This window comes from Macaca thibetana, chromosome 19 (genome assembly GCF_024542745.1).
Source record: "Macaca thibetana thibetana isolate TM-01 chromosome 19, ASM2454274v1, whole genome shotgun sequence".
NCBI classification, from domain to species: domain Eukaryota; kingdom Metazoa; phylum Chordata; class Mammalia; order Primates; family Cercopithecidae; genus Macaca; species Macaca thibetana.
The window spans coordinates 32,884,329-32,896,606 of NC_065596.1; the positions used below are offsets into that span (position 1 = coordinate 32,884,329).

At 44.7% G+C, this 12,278-nt stretch overlaps 1 protein-coding gene and 1 pseudogene across 2 annotated transcripts in view; both read left to right on the plus strand.

The window, feature by feature from the left end:
* LOC126943048 (zinc finger protein 701-like) overlaps positions 1 to 12,278 on the plus strand; it is a 106,031-nt gene that overhangs the window by 5,145 nt on the left and 88,608 nt on the right. The window lies entirely within an intron of this gene.
* On the plus strand, positions 3,734 to 6,585 carry LOC126943061 (deoxyuridine 5'-triphosphate nucleotidohydrolase-like; annotated as a pseudogene).

Consider the following 12,278-nt stretch of genomic DNA (forward strand, 5'->3'; position numbering starts at 1 on the left):
TGCAGTGAGCTGAGATCCGGCCACTGCACTCCAGCCTGGGCGACACAGCGAGACTCCGTCTCAAAAAAAAAAAGAAACAGAGTCTCGCTCTGATGTTCAGCCTGGAGTGCAGTGGTGCAATGTCAGCTAACTGCAACCTCCACCTCCTGGGTTCAAGCGATTCTCCTGCCTCTACCTCCCAAGTAGCTAGGACTACAAACACATGATGCCATCATGCCTGGCTACTTTTTTGTATTTTTAGTAGAGACAGGTTTTCACCATGTTAGCCAGGCTGGTTTCAGACCCACCTGGGTAACATAAGGACAACTCCACCTCTACAAATAAAAAAATTTGCCAGGTGTGTTGGTACATGTCTGTATTCCCAACTATTTGGGAGACTGAGGCAGAAGGATCATTTAAGCCTGGGAGGTTGAGGCTGCCATGAGTCATGTTTGCAGTGCTGAACTCCAGTCTGGGTGACAGAGTGAGACCCTATCTAGAAAAACAAAGAAACAAATCAGCGAACAAACAATGTGAAAGGTCATCAGTCACAAGTATTCCTTAACCAATCACCATAGAATTCATACTGCAGAGAAGCCTTACAAATTCAGTGAATGTGGCAAAGCATTTAGATAATGTTCAGGCCTTATTGCCCATCTTGTAATCCATACTGCAGACAAACCTTTGAATGTGGCAATGTCTCCAATTGAAATTCACACCTTGCAAATCACCACATAATGGAGAGAAACCTTACTAATGCAAATCACCACATAATGGAGAGAAACCTTACTAATGCAAATCACTACATAATGGAGAGAAACCTTACAAATGCAATGTACACGGTAAGATGTTTTAGTCACCATTCACACCTTGGACAGCATCAGATAATTTATTCATGAAAGAGTCCTTACAAACTGTGTATGGAAATCTCATCATGAGCTCTAGCATTAATGAACATCAGAGATTTCATACCAAGGAGAAATCATATAAATGTATGTGACCCAGGCTTTCCTGAGGCCTTCCAAATCACTAGAAATCAAAATACACTTCTTGGATAAAACCACACAGATGGATTGTGTATACTGAGGATATCCAAGGACCATTACTGGAGAACATGATAGAATTTAATTATTATCTTTTTTCCTATAAGTGTTGGGAACAGGCCCCCAAATCTGGCCAGAAACAGGCTCCAAAACTGGCCATAAACAAAATCTGTAGTGCTGTGATATGTTCTTGATGGTCATGACGCCCACCCTGAAGGTTGTTTGTTTACCAGAATGAGGGCAAAGAATACGTGGCCCATCCAGGGCAGAAAGCCGCTTAAGGTTTCCCTGAACCACAAATAATAGCATGTGCCATCTGTGCCTTAAGGACATGTTCCTGCTGCAGATAACCAGAGCCCATCCCTTTGGCCCATCCCTTTGTTTCCCATAAGGAATGCTTTTATGTAATCTATAATCTATAATGCTTATCACTGGCTTGCTATCAATAAATACGTGGGTAAAACTCTGTTCGTGGTTCTCAGTTCTGAAGGCTGTCAGCCCCCTGATTTCCCACTCCACACTCTATATTTCTGTGTGAGTGTCTTTAAGTCCTTTAGCACCGCTGGGTTAGGGTCTCCACCACTGAGCTGGTCTCAGCACAAAGCTACTTGGGATCTTGATATGTGCCTCCTTCTACAAGCCTTTCACTGTGGTCTCTGGGAAAGAATCAATTGAAAGAATCAATAGGATGACAGGGCTTATTTCACTAGCTGGAGATAATTTCTATTCAGTTTCCTGGAAGAACAACACTGCCTTTTTATATTAAATGTTGTCTGATTTAGACAGCAGGGACATGGGTAGAGAATAACATAAAATGATGACTGCATGAAGCAGTCAGGCTGATTGCCTTCCGCCCACCCTTTTCTTGACAAGGGTGTAGTGCTTCTGTGCTCTAATAGCCATAAAATAGAGCATGCCATTAAAGGCATGACATTTTTATGGGAAGAGAATAATTGTTGTTCGGTACTGATTACATGGTAGAAATCATGCAGGGGATGGGGTGATTACCTCCTCAATTGAATAGCAATAGTTCCTGTTTAGCAAAGATGGAAAACAGTAGTCTTATTTTTGAAGTGGAAGAGAAAACATGCATTTTCTCTTAAGTCTGAGCACACAGAATGGGAATGTTACTAATTTTCGATAACCTGATGACAGTGTGCTTAGGTGATTATCTTTTTGGGATGAATTTCCCATGTGTTCTTTGAGCTTCTTATGTTTGGATGTCTAGGTCTCTAGCAAGGCTGGGAAAGCTTTCCTTAATTATTACCCTAAATATGTTTTCTAAACTTTTAGATTTCTCATCTTCCTCAGAAATGCCGATTATTCTTAGGTTTCATTGTTTAACATAATCCCAGACTTCTTCAAGGCTTTGTTCATATTTTCCTATTTTTTCTTTGTCTTTGTTGGATTGCGTTAATTCAAAAACTTTATCTTTCTTTGGGAGGCTGAGATGGGCAGACCACAAGGTCAGGAGTTCAAGACCAGTCTGGCCAATATGGTGAAACCCCATCTCTACTAAAAATACAAAAATTAGCTGGGTGTGGTAGTGAGTGCCTGTAGTCCCAGCTACTCCGGGGGCTGAGGCAGAAGAATTTGCTTGAACCTGGGAGGTGGAGGTTGTAGTGAGCCAAGATCTCGCCATTGTACTCCAGCCTGGGCGATGGAGTGAGACTCCATCTCAAAACAAACAAAAATGCCTTGTATTTGGGCTCTGAAATTCTTTCTTCTGCTTGTTTGATTCTTTTGCTGAGACTTTCCAGAGTGTGTTGCATTTCTGTAAGCACATCCATTGTTTCCTGAAGTTTTGATTTTTTTTATTTGTGCTATCTTTTTAACTGAAATTTCTCTCATCATTTATAGTATCATTTATTTCTCTAGTGCCTCCTTGATTAGCTTAATAACTGACCTGATTTCAGGTAAATCAGGGATTTCTTCTTGGTTTGTATCCAATGCTGGTGAGCTAGTATGATTTTTTGGAGGATGTTAAAAAATCTTGTTTTGTTATATTACCAGAGTTGGCTTTGGTTCCTTCTCATTTGCTTAGGCTGTGTCAGAGGGCACGTCTAGGGCTTAAGGCTGTTGTTCAGATTGTCACACGGAGTGTTCCCTTGATGTAGTACTCTCCCCCTTTTCCTAGGGATGTGGCTTCCTGAGAGCCGAGCTGTAGTGATTGTTATCTCCTATCTGGATGATCTAGCCAGCAGCAGATCTACCAGGCTGCAGGCTGGTACTGGGAGTTGTCTGCACAGAGTCCTGTGATGTGAACTGTCTGTGGGTCTCTCAGCTGTGGACACCAGGACCTGCTCCAGTGTAGGTGGCAGGGGGGTGAAATGGACTCTGTGAGGGTCCTGAGTTTTGGTTGTTTAATGTACTAATTTTGTTCTGGTTGGCCTTCTGCTAGGCCTCCTTTTTTTTTTTTTTTTTTTGAGACTGAGTCTGGCTCTGTCGCCCAGGCTGGAGTGCAGTGGCCGGATCTCAGCTCACTGCAAGCTCCACCTCCCGGGTTTACGCCATTCTCCTGCCTCAGCCTCCCGAGTAGCTGGGACCACAGGCGCCCGCCACTTCGCCCGGCTAGTTTTTTGTATTTTTTAGTAGAGACGGGGTTTCACCGTGTTAGCCAGGATGGTCTCGATCTCCTGACCTCGTGATCCGCCCGTCTCGGCCTCCCAAAGTGCTGGGATTACAGGCTTGAGCCACCGCGCCCGGCTAGGCCTCCTTTTTTTTAAAGGATGAACAGTATTTCATTGTCTATATATACTTTTTTATCCATTTGTTCGTGATGAAAATGTAAGTTGATCCCATATCTTGGCTATTGAGAACAGTGCTGCAGTAAACATGCGTGTGCAGATTTCTATTTATTCTCATTGCCTCTCTCTCTCAATCGTGCACTTGCTCATGCTTGCTCTCACTCTCTCTCTATTTCTCTCTTTCCAGCAGTGGGATTGTTGGATCATGTGGTAGTTCTGTTTGTAGTTTATTGAGGAAACTCCATACTATTTTCCATGACGGCTATACTAATTTGCATTCCCACCAACCAGTGTGCTAGCATTTTCTTCCTTTGCATATTCACCAGCATTTGTTATTTTTTGTATTTTTGATGATGTCCATTCTAATGAGGTGAAGTTATATTTCACTATGGTTTTCATTTGCATTTACTTGATAATTAGTGATGTGGAGCATTTTTTCACAGGCTTGTGGGTCGTTTGTATGTCTCCCTTTGAGAAATGTCTTTTCAGGTTATTGCTCCGTTTTTCAATTGGCTTTAAAAATTTATTTGTGGCCAGGTGCGGTGGGTCACACGTATAATCCCAGCACTTTGGGAGGCCGAAGCAGGTGGATCACGAGGTCAGGAGTTGAAGCCCAGCCTGGCCAAGGTGGTGAAACTCTGTCTCTACTAAAAATACAAAAATTAGCCAGGCGTGGTGGTGCACCCCTGTAATACCAGCTACTTGGCAGGCTGAGGCATGAGAATAACTTGAACCCGGGAGGGGGTAGGTTGCAGTGAGCCAAGATCATGCCACTGCACTCCAGCCTGGGTTACAGAGTGAGAGTCCGTCTCAAAAAAAAAAAAAAAAAAAAAAAAAAAAAAAAAAAAAAAATTGCTATTGAGGTGTTTGAGTTTCTTACATATTCCGTTTATTAATCCCTTGTCAAAAGGATAGATTGTAAATATTTTCTCCAATTCTGTCACTTGTCTCTTCACTATCTTGACTGTTTCCTGTGCTGTGCAGAATCTTTTTAGTTTGACATAATCCATTTTGTCTATTTTTGCCCTTGTTGCCTGTGTTTTTGAGGTCTTACCTAAGACATCTTTGCCCAGATCAATGCCCTGAAGAGTTTTCCTATTGTTTCTTATAGTTTTATAATTTCAGATCTTCCATTTATGTCAAATCCATTCTGATTTTATTTTTGTGTATGGTGAGAAATAGGAGTCTAGTTTTATTTTTCTGCATATGGATATCCAGTTTTCCAGCACAATTTTTTGAAGAGACTGTCGTTTTTCCCAATGCATGTTTTTTGTCAAAAATCAGCTGGCTGCAAAGATGTGGGTTTATTTCTTTGTTCTCTGTTCTGTTCAGTTAGTCTATGTGTCTATTTTTATCCCAGTAACAAGCTGTTTTGGATACCATTACTTTCTAGTATATTTTGAAGTCAGGTAGTGTAATATCCCTCAGGTTGGTTCATTTTGCTCAAAACTGCTTTGGCTTTTTTGGATCTTCTGTAGTTCCCTATGAATTTTAGGATTTTTTTTTTTGTTGTTTTTTGAGACGTGGTCTCTCTCTATTGCCAGGGTTGGAGTGCCATAGCGCGATTTCAGCTCACTGAAATCTCTACCTCCCAGGCTCAAGCGATTCACCTACCTCAGTCTCCTGAGTAGCTAGGACCACGGGTGCGCACCACTGCACCTGGTTAATTTTTGTATTTTTTGTAGGGTTGGGTTTTGCATTGCTGCCCAGGCTGGTCTCAAATTCCCGAGCCAGGCGATCCCCCCATCTTGGCGTCCCAAAGTGCTGGAATTACGGGCATAAGCTACCGCACCCAGCCATAGGAATCTTTTTTTTCTATTTCTGTGAATAATGTCTTTGGATATTTTGAAAGAGAATGTATTGAAGCTGTACATTGCGTTTGGTAGTGTGATCATATACACAATATTAATTTTTCCCACCCATCAAGATGAGATGTCTTTACTTTTTGTGTAACCTTTCCACTTCTTTCATCACTGTTTATAATTTTCTACCCAGAGATTTTTCACTTCTGGCCTGGGACGCGCGCGTCTTCAGGGTGGAAGCCTGGCACACGTCCAGAGGTGCCGAGGAGCCAACCAGCCCAAACTTTGGGGGAAATGAGTCCCTCTGCCCTTGCCCCGCGCTCTGCTAGCATTTCCTTCCCTCTCTACTTTGCTTGGTGATGCAAAACGCGTGAGGCTCACGGCAAGGGGCCGGGGCCGCAGGGCTCTCCGGGCCAGGCCCACCCCTCATCCACGCAGTACAGCACTGGACGCCCCTGCGGCTGTCCTAAGCAGAGGCTGCTGTGGAGCTAAGACCCGCCCTTTCACCCAGCACGGGGTCCCAGTCCTTGGAGGAGGGCAACATACAGCTCCGCTTTGCGTGGCTCTCGGGCATGCGCGCTATGACCTGTACAGTGCCTATGGTTACACAATATCACCTATGGAGAAGGCTCTTGTGAAAATGGACATTCAGATAGCACTTTCTTCTCGGTATTATGGAAGAGTAGCTCCACGGTCTGGCTTGGCTGCAAAACACGTTGTAGATGTAGGAGCTGGTGTCACAGATGAAGATTATAGAGGAAATATTGGTGTTGTAGTCTTTAATTTTGGCAAAGAAAAGTTTGAAGTCAAATAACGTGATCGAATTGCACAGCTCATTTGTGAACGGATGTTCTATCCAGAAATAGAAGAAGTTCAAGTTTTGGATGACACCAAAAGGGGTTCAGGAGGTTTCGGTTCTACTGGAAAGAATTAAAATTTATGCCAAGAACAGAAAACGAGAAGTCATACCTTTTTCTTAAAAACAAGGAGTTTTTGCTTAAAGTGTTTTGGTGTTTTGCACTTCTGTAAAGTACTAGCTTTACCTTCTAAAAGTACTGCATTTTTTTTTATGATCAAGGAAAAGATCATAAAAAATATTTCTTTGTGTTTGGATCACAAAGAAACTTTCTTTTTCTGCAATAGTTGTATGTAAATCTACTTTGTAGTGAGCTGATGTAAACAGTGTCTCCTAAAAATCAAATGTAAATCAGTTACAGATTTTTAAAAAATCCTGCATTATTTAATTCAAGAAATGACACCCCTTCAGCAACTTAAAAAAAAACAAAAAGTGTGTTTTTGGTTTTTTTGTGTGTTTTTGGTTTTTGTTTTTTTGTTTTGTTTTGTTTGGAGACGGAATTTCACTCTTGTTGCCCAGGCTGGAGGGCAATGGCCCGATCTCTGCTCTCCACAACCTCCAACTCCCAGGTTCAAGCCATTCTCCTGCCTCAGCCTCCTGAGTAACTGGGATTACAGGCATGTGCCACAAAGCCCAGCTAATTTTGTATTTTTAGAAGACACAGGATTTCTCCATGTTGGTCAGGCTGGTCTCGAACTCCCAACCTCAGGTGATCTGCTCGACTTGGCCTCGCAAAGTGCCGGGATTACAGGTGTGAGCCACTGCCCAGCTGTGTGTGTAATTTTTTCTTTTTTTTGTTGTTGAGACAGAGTCTCGCTTTGTCGCCCAGACTGGAGTGTAGTGGCCGGATCTCAGCTCACTGCAAGCTCCGCCTCCCGGGTTCACGCCATTCTCCTGCCTCAGCCTCCCGAGTAGCTGGGACTACAGACGCCCACCACCTCGCCCGGCTAGGTTTTTGTATTTTTTAGTAGAGACGGGGTTTCACCGTGTTAGCCAGGATGGTCTCGATCTCCTGACCTTGTGATCCGCCCGTCTCGGCCTCCCAAAGTGCTGGGATTATGTGTGTGTAATTTTTAAGAGAGACGGACTCGCTCTGTTGCCCAGGCTAGTCTTGAACATTTAGCCTCAAGAGATCCTCCCATCTCAGCCTCCCAAAGTGCTAGGATTGGAATGAGACCACCACTTTTCCTATTGTCCTTCCCAGCTTCTCTGCCACATCCCCTTTTCCCTAGTTTGTAAGACAGGAGAAAAGGGAGAAAGCAAAAAGTTGGAAAGAAACAGAAGTAAGACAAATAGCTAGATGACCTTGGTGCCACCACCTGGCCCTGGTGGTTAAAATAATACTAATGTTAACCCCTGACCAAAACTACTTGTGTTATCTGTAAATTTCAGACATATGAGAAAGCACTGTAAAACTTTTTGTTCTGTTCGCTGATGTATGTAGCCCCCAGTCACATTCCTCACGCTTACTTGATCTATCACGACCCTTTCAAGTGGACCCCTTAGAGTTGTAAGCCCTTAAAAGGGCTAGGAATATCTTTTTCGGGGAGCTCAGCTCTTAAGATGCGAGTCTGCTGATGCTCCCAGCCGAATAAAAACCTCTTCCTTTTTTTTTTTTTTTTTTTTTTTTTTTTTTTTGAGACGGAGTCTCGCGCTGTTGCCCAGGCTGGAGTGCAGTGGCGCGATCTCGGCTCACTGCAAGCTCCGCCTCCCGGGTTCCCGCCATTCTCCTGCCTCAGCCTCCTGAGTAGCTGGGACTACAGGCGCCCGCCACCGCGCCCGGCTAATTTTTTTTGTATTTTTAGTAGAGACGGGGTTTCACTGTGGTCTCGATCTCCTGACCTTGTGATCCGCCCGCCTCGGCCTCCCAAAGTGCTGGGATTACAGGCTTGAGCCACCGCGCCCGGCCTTAAAAAAAACCTCTTCCATTTTTAATCCAGTGTCTGAGGAGTTTTGTCTGTGACTCGTCCTGCTACAGGATTAGAACCATGAGCCAACACACCCAGCCAAAAAGCATATTTTCTATTTACATTCAGAGTGCATGTAAATTTGAAATTCACTCTACATATAGAAATTATTGACATTATGATGTCAATAAAGTTTATCTCAGAGGTGTTTGAGGTTAATTCATCTGAAGTTTGGAATAGAGTAACAGGCATAAGGGAGAGCTATTTATATCTATTGTTTAAAAGTTTAAGAGTCATTTATATCTATCATCTAAAAGTTTTAGCTTCCATTTTAAAAGCAACAGTTGGGGACCTAACTTATCCCTGGCCTTAGCCGTCCATGCCCAAGGCATTGTCCCTGGGAAATTCTCAGGAGCTGAGCACAGGGTTGATCCTCACACTCCAGAATGTAGGGAGAATAGAAAAGGAGAGGATTTCTACTGTTCTGTGGGAGCCAGCATCAATTTGCATGTTCCACCCACGCAGGGCTTTGCATTTCACATTCTAGTTCGCATCCCTGTCCCAGAAAATTCCAGGGCTTTTACATTAAAATACTAAAATTAACTTTAATTGCAGGAGCTATCTTAGGTCCAATCACTGTCCCTACTTTGACCCTCTCATAGCGATCCCAGTTCCCAGACCGCTTGGCTGCTGGTCACCGATATGGTCTTTGCTCAAAAACCTGGAAAACAGGCGCGCCCAGAGAGGAAGAAGGAAGCGCAGACCCCGCCGCTCACCGCTCCACCTCGCCCCATCCTCACTTCTCCCGTGCCTCGCCCAGCCCTGGCTTCCGCTGCGCACCGTTTCCTGCAAACCCGGAAGTGAATCTTGGGGAGTGAACTCGCAAGCCCAGTTTCCTGAAGACCCGGAAGTCGCTCGCTTGGGGTGACAGTCTTACAGCATTGGCTGAGTTTCTCTTTCTTTAGATTAGATCCGCTTCCAGCGCTTCTGTACTCAGTGTTGGTGGAGGGGTTCCTACGGACCTTAAAGTCCTCCCGCCTTTCCCTCCACCCTAGGTAAATTAATATGTCGCCAAGAAATTCAGAGGTTAAATCGCCCGGACGCTGCTGGTCCTGCCCCTGGGTTCTCTGCCTTCAGGCCACGTAGACGCTTTTTGTCCCGTTTACCTGCTTACCCTTTACTGACCACTTCTTTGGTCCCGCGTCAGGTAAAAGCTCTCACCCACGAGGTGGATTCATGTCCTCTGGGTCCTCCAAGTCTCGCCCTTCTGGTCCCTTGGAGCTCAGCCCCGCAGTCCGAATGCATCAGCGCCGTGTCCTCTGTCCGGCCCGGGGTTTTGGAAACCCCATCCCTCTCCTAATCCACCCCAACCCTTGTCCTCCTTGGGCTGGGCCCTTCTGTTCCCCAGGTTTCCCCTTCACAGTCACCGCATTCCTTACCCCGTTTTGAGGGAGTTGACGGGGCCTGACTTTTGACAGTGTTTTTTCGTTCCAAATTGTACCCGCTGGAAAATGTGCTCGTCCAGAGGAAAAACGCTTTATTTAGTCTTTCCTCCTCTGAAACTCAACACGATAGTAAACACTGAACCCAGAATACTTCACCTGTGGTCACCGAATGTGTGGGGATTTCTCCCCACTAACAAGCAGTTCTGTATCAGACACCAACTCCGTGTCCCATAGTTTACCTCATTTCTGACAGCTCTACCTGGAGTAAGCATCAGATCCCACAGATTAAAGGCTCAGTCCGCAAGACTTCTCCACTTCAGATGTCAATTACAAGTCCCAGGTTGGAACCTGAACTTCTAAGCTACTGGGTATAAATTGAGGATTCCCATGACCCAATCTTCAGTATTTATTAATTTGCCAGAGCAGCTCACAGAACTCAGAAACGTTTTACATGGATTTACTCATTTGTTTTAAAGGATATTACAAAGGTTGCAGATAAACAGCCAGATGGAATAGCAGTTCTAGAAAATTAATTGAATGCAGGAGGGGATTTGGGAACCATGATGTTTGTCTGGTCAGTCAGAAGTAGAGGTGACAACTACTACTTATGTACAGCTTCTAAGGTGAAGGGTAGTCTTATGGGACTGAACTTTTCACCTATGGGATCTGACACTATCTCCTTGTAGATAGTGTAAGAAATGAGCTAAATTTTAGGATTCTCAGGTGGAAGTCTGCAAGGAACTTGTCAGTGTAGGGAAAACCACACCTTTTCTTGACCAGAAGTAAAGTATTCTGTGTTGAGCATGAGAGCAATAAAAACAGTTTGTTGTTTCCTGTCTCGATGATGGGAAGATATTTGTAACAAGTTCACCCACCTGTCTCAAGCCCCGTGCTTTCTACTCAGTATTGACCTGAAAGGATCTGTTCCTGCTCTTTAATTTTCTTGATGTCATCTTCATCTCTTACCATTTTTCTGTGCCGGTATGTCCTGACTCACTGTTTTCTGAATGTGGGAGTGACCCATGGCTTAGTTCTCCAACCATTTTTTTGAGACGGAGTTTCGCTCTTGTTGTCCAGGCTTGAGTGCAATGACGTGATCTCAGCTCATGGCAACCTCCACCTCCCAGGTTCAAACGATTCTTCTGCCTCAATCTCCCGAGTAGCTGGGATTACAGGCATGTGCTACCACACCTGGTTACTTTTGTATATTTAGTAGAGATGGATTCTCCATGTTGGTCACACTGGTCTCAAACTCCTGACCTCATGATCCACCCACCTCGGCCTCCCAAAGTGCTGGGATTATGGGCTTGAGCCACCACGCCCAGCCACTGCCTTTCTTTATCATTTCATCTCATGGCTTTAAACTCCACCTTTATGTCTACATCCCTTGTAGACTTCTCTCCTAATTTCTAGAATTCTGTGTCCAGTTGTCTCAACTCTCTGCTGGGACATCCAACAGGCATCTCCGTATTTACGTGTCCACTAGTGACGTCCTGAATTCTCCCATGTACACCCCCCTGCAGTCTTGCCTATCTCAGATAAGAGTGACCCCATACTTCTGGGAGCTTAAGTGAACATATTGGTATATATTTAAAGTCTAGGAGACAGTTCCTTTTTGAAAGTGTTTTAACGAATAATATAAAGAAAAAATTACATGATTGCTTAAAATGGGTGAGAAACTAGCATTTCCAAAATTCTTTTGAGGTGAGGGAGAAAAATGTTAAAAGGCCTCTGCCCTATCTGATCTGCACCCCCAGGACCTCTCTGATCTCATCTCCTCCCTGTGTCAGCTTGCTCCCTCTGCTCCAGACACACAGGCCTCTTTCCTTTTCCTGGAGCTGAGGTTGCTCCTGTCTCAGGGCCTTCACCTGGGCTGTCCCTCTGCCTAGGACTCTCTAGCCCCTCAGTTGCAGGTGACAAACATCATCCCTTTCCTAGGTCTGTGTTCTGATGTCACCTTCTCAGTGGAGGTTTATGTGACCCTTCCCTATCTCACCCTCACCAACTCTGGCCCATATTGCCTGCCTTGGATGTTTCTTTCTGCTCCTTTTCTGTCCACTGTCTGGATCCTGGTGACAACAAGGACCCAAGAGGAGAGCAGAGCCAGAAGGTGGGGGTTGTTCTGGGCTTGCTCCCTCTGAGTTTAACTCAACCCTGGCTTCACATTAAAATGCTGAGACATTTTGCAAATATATCTCTTGTGCCTCCTTTCCAGAGATTCCCATGCATATAGGTTCAAGTGCAGTGTCCCACATGATACTAATCTGTATTCATCATTGAACATCAGGGTGCTGTGTCTTCCAGCCTGTGATCCACAGAGAGGGGAAAGGCTGTGCTCTGCATGGGGTTTGGTCAGGGCCATATCTGTGCCCTGAAGGGGAGCTCAGTCCAGTCCAGCACCCTACTGCTGCATTGTGTATGTGGGCTTCTCTAGGAGGGTAGTAAGCTTTGAAGAGCTCAAAAACTCACTTGTTCTTCCTGTAGGACTTTCTTGTCTGC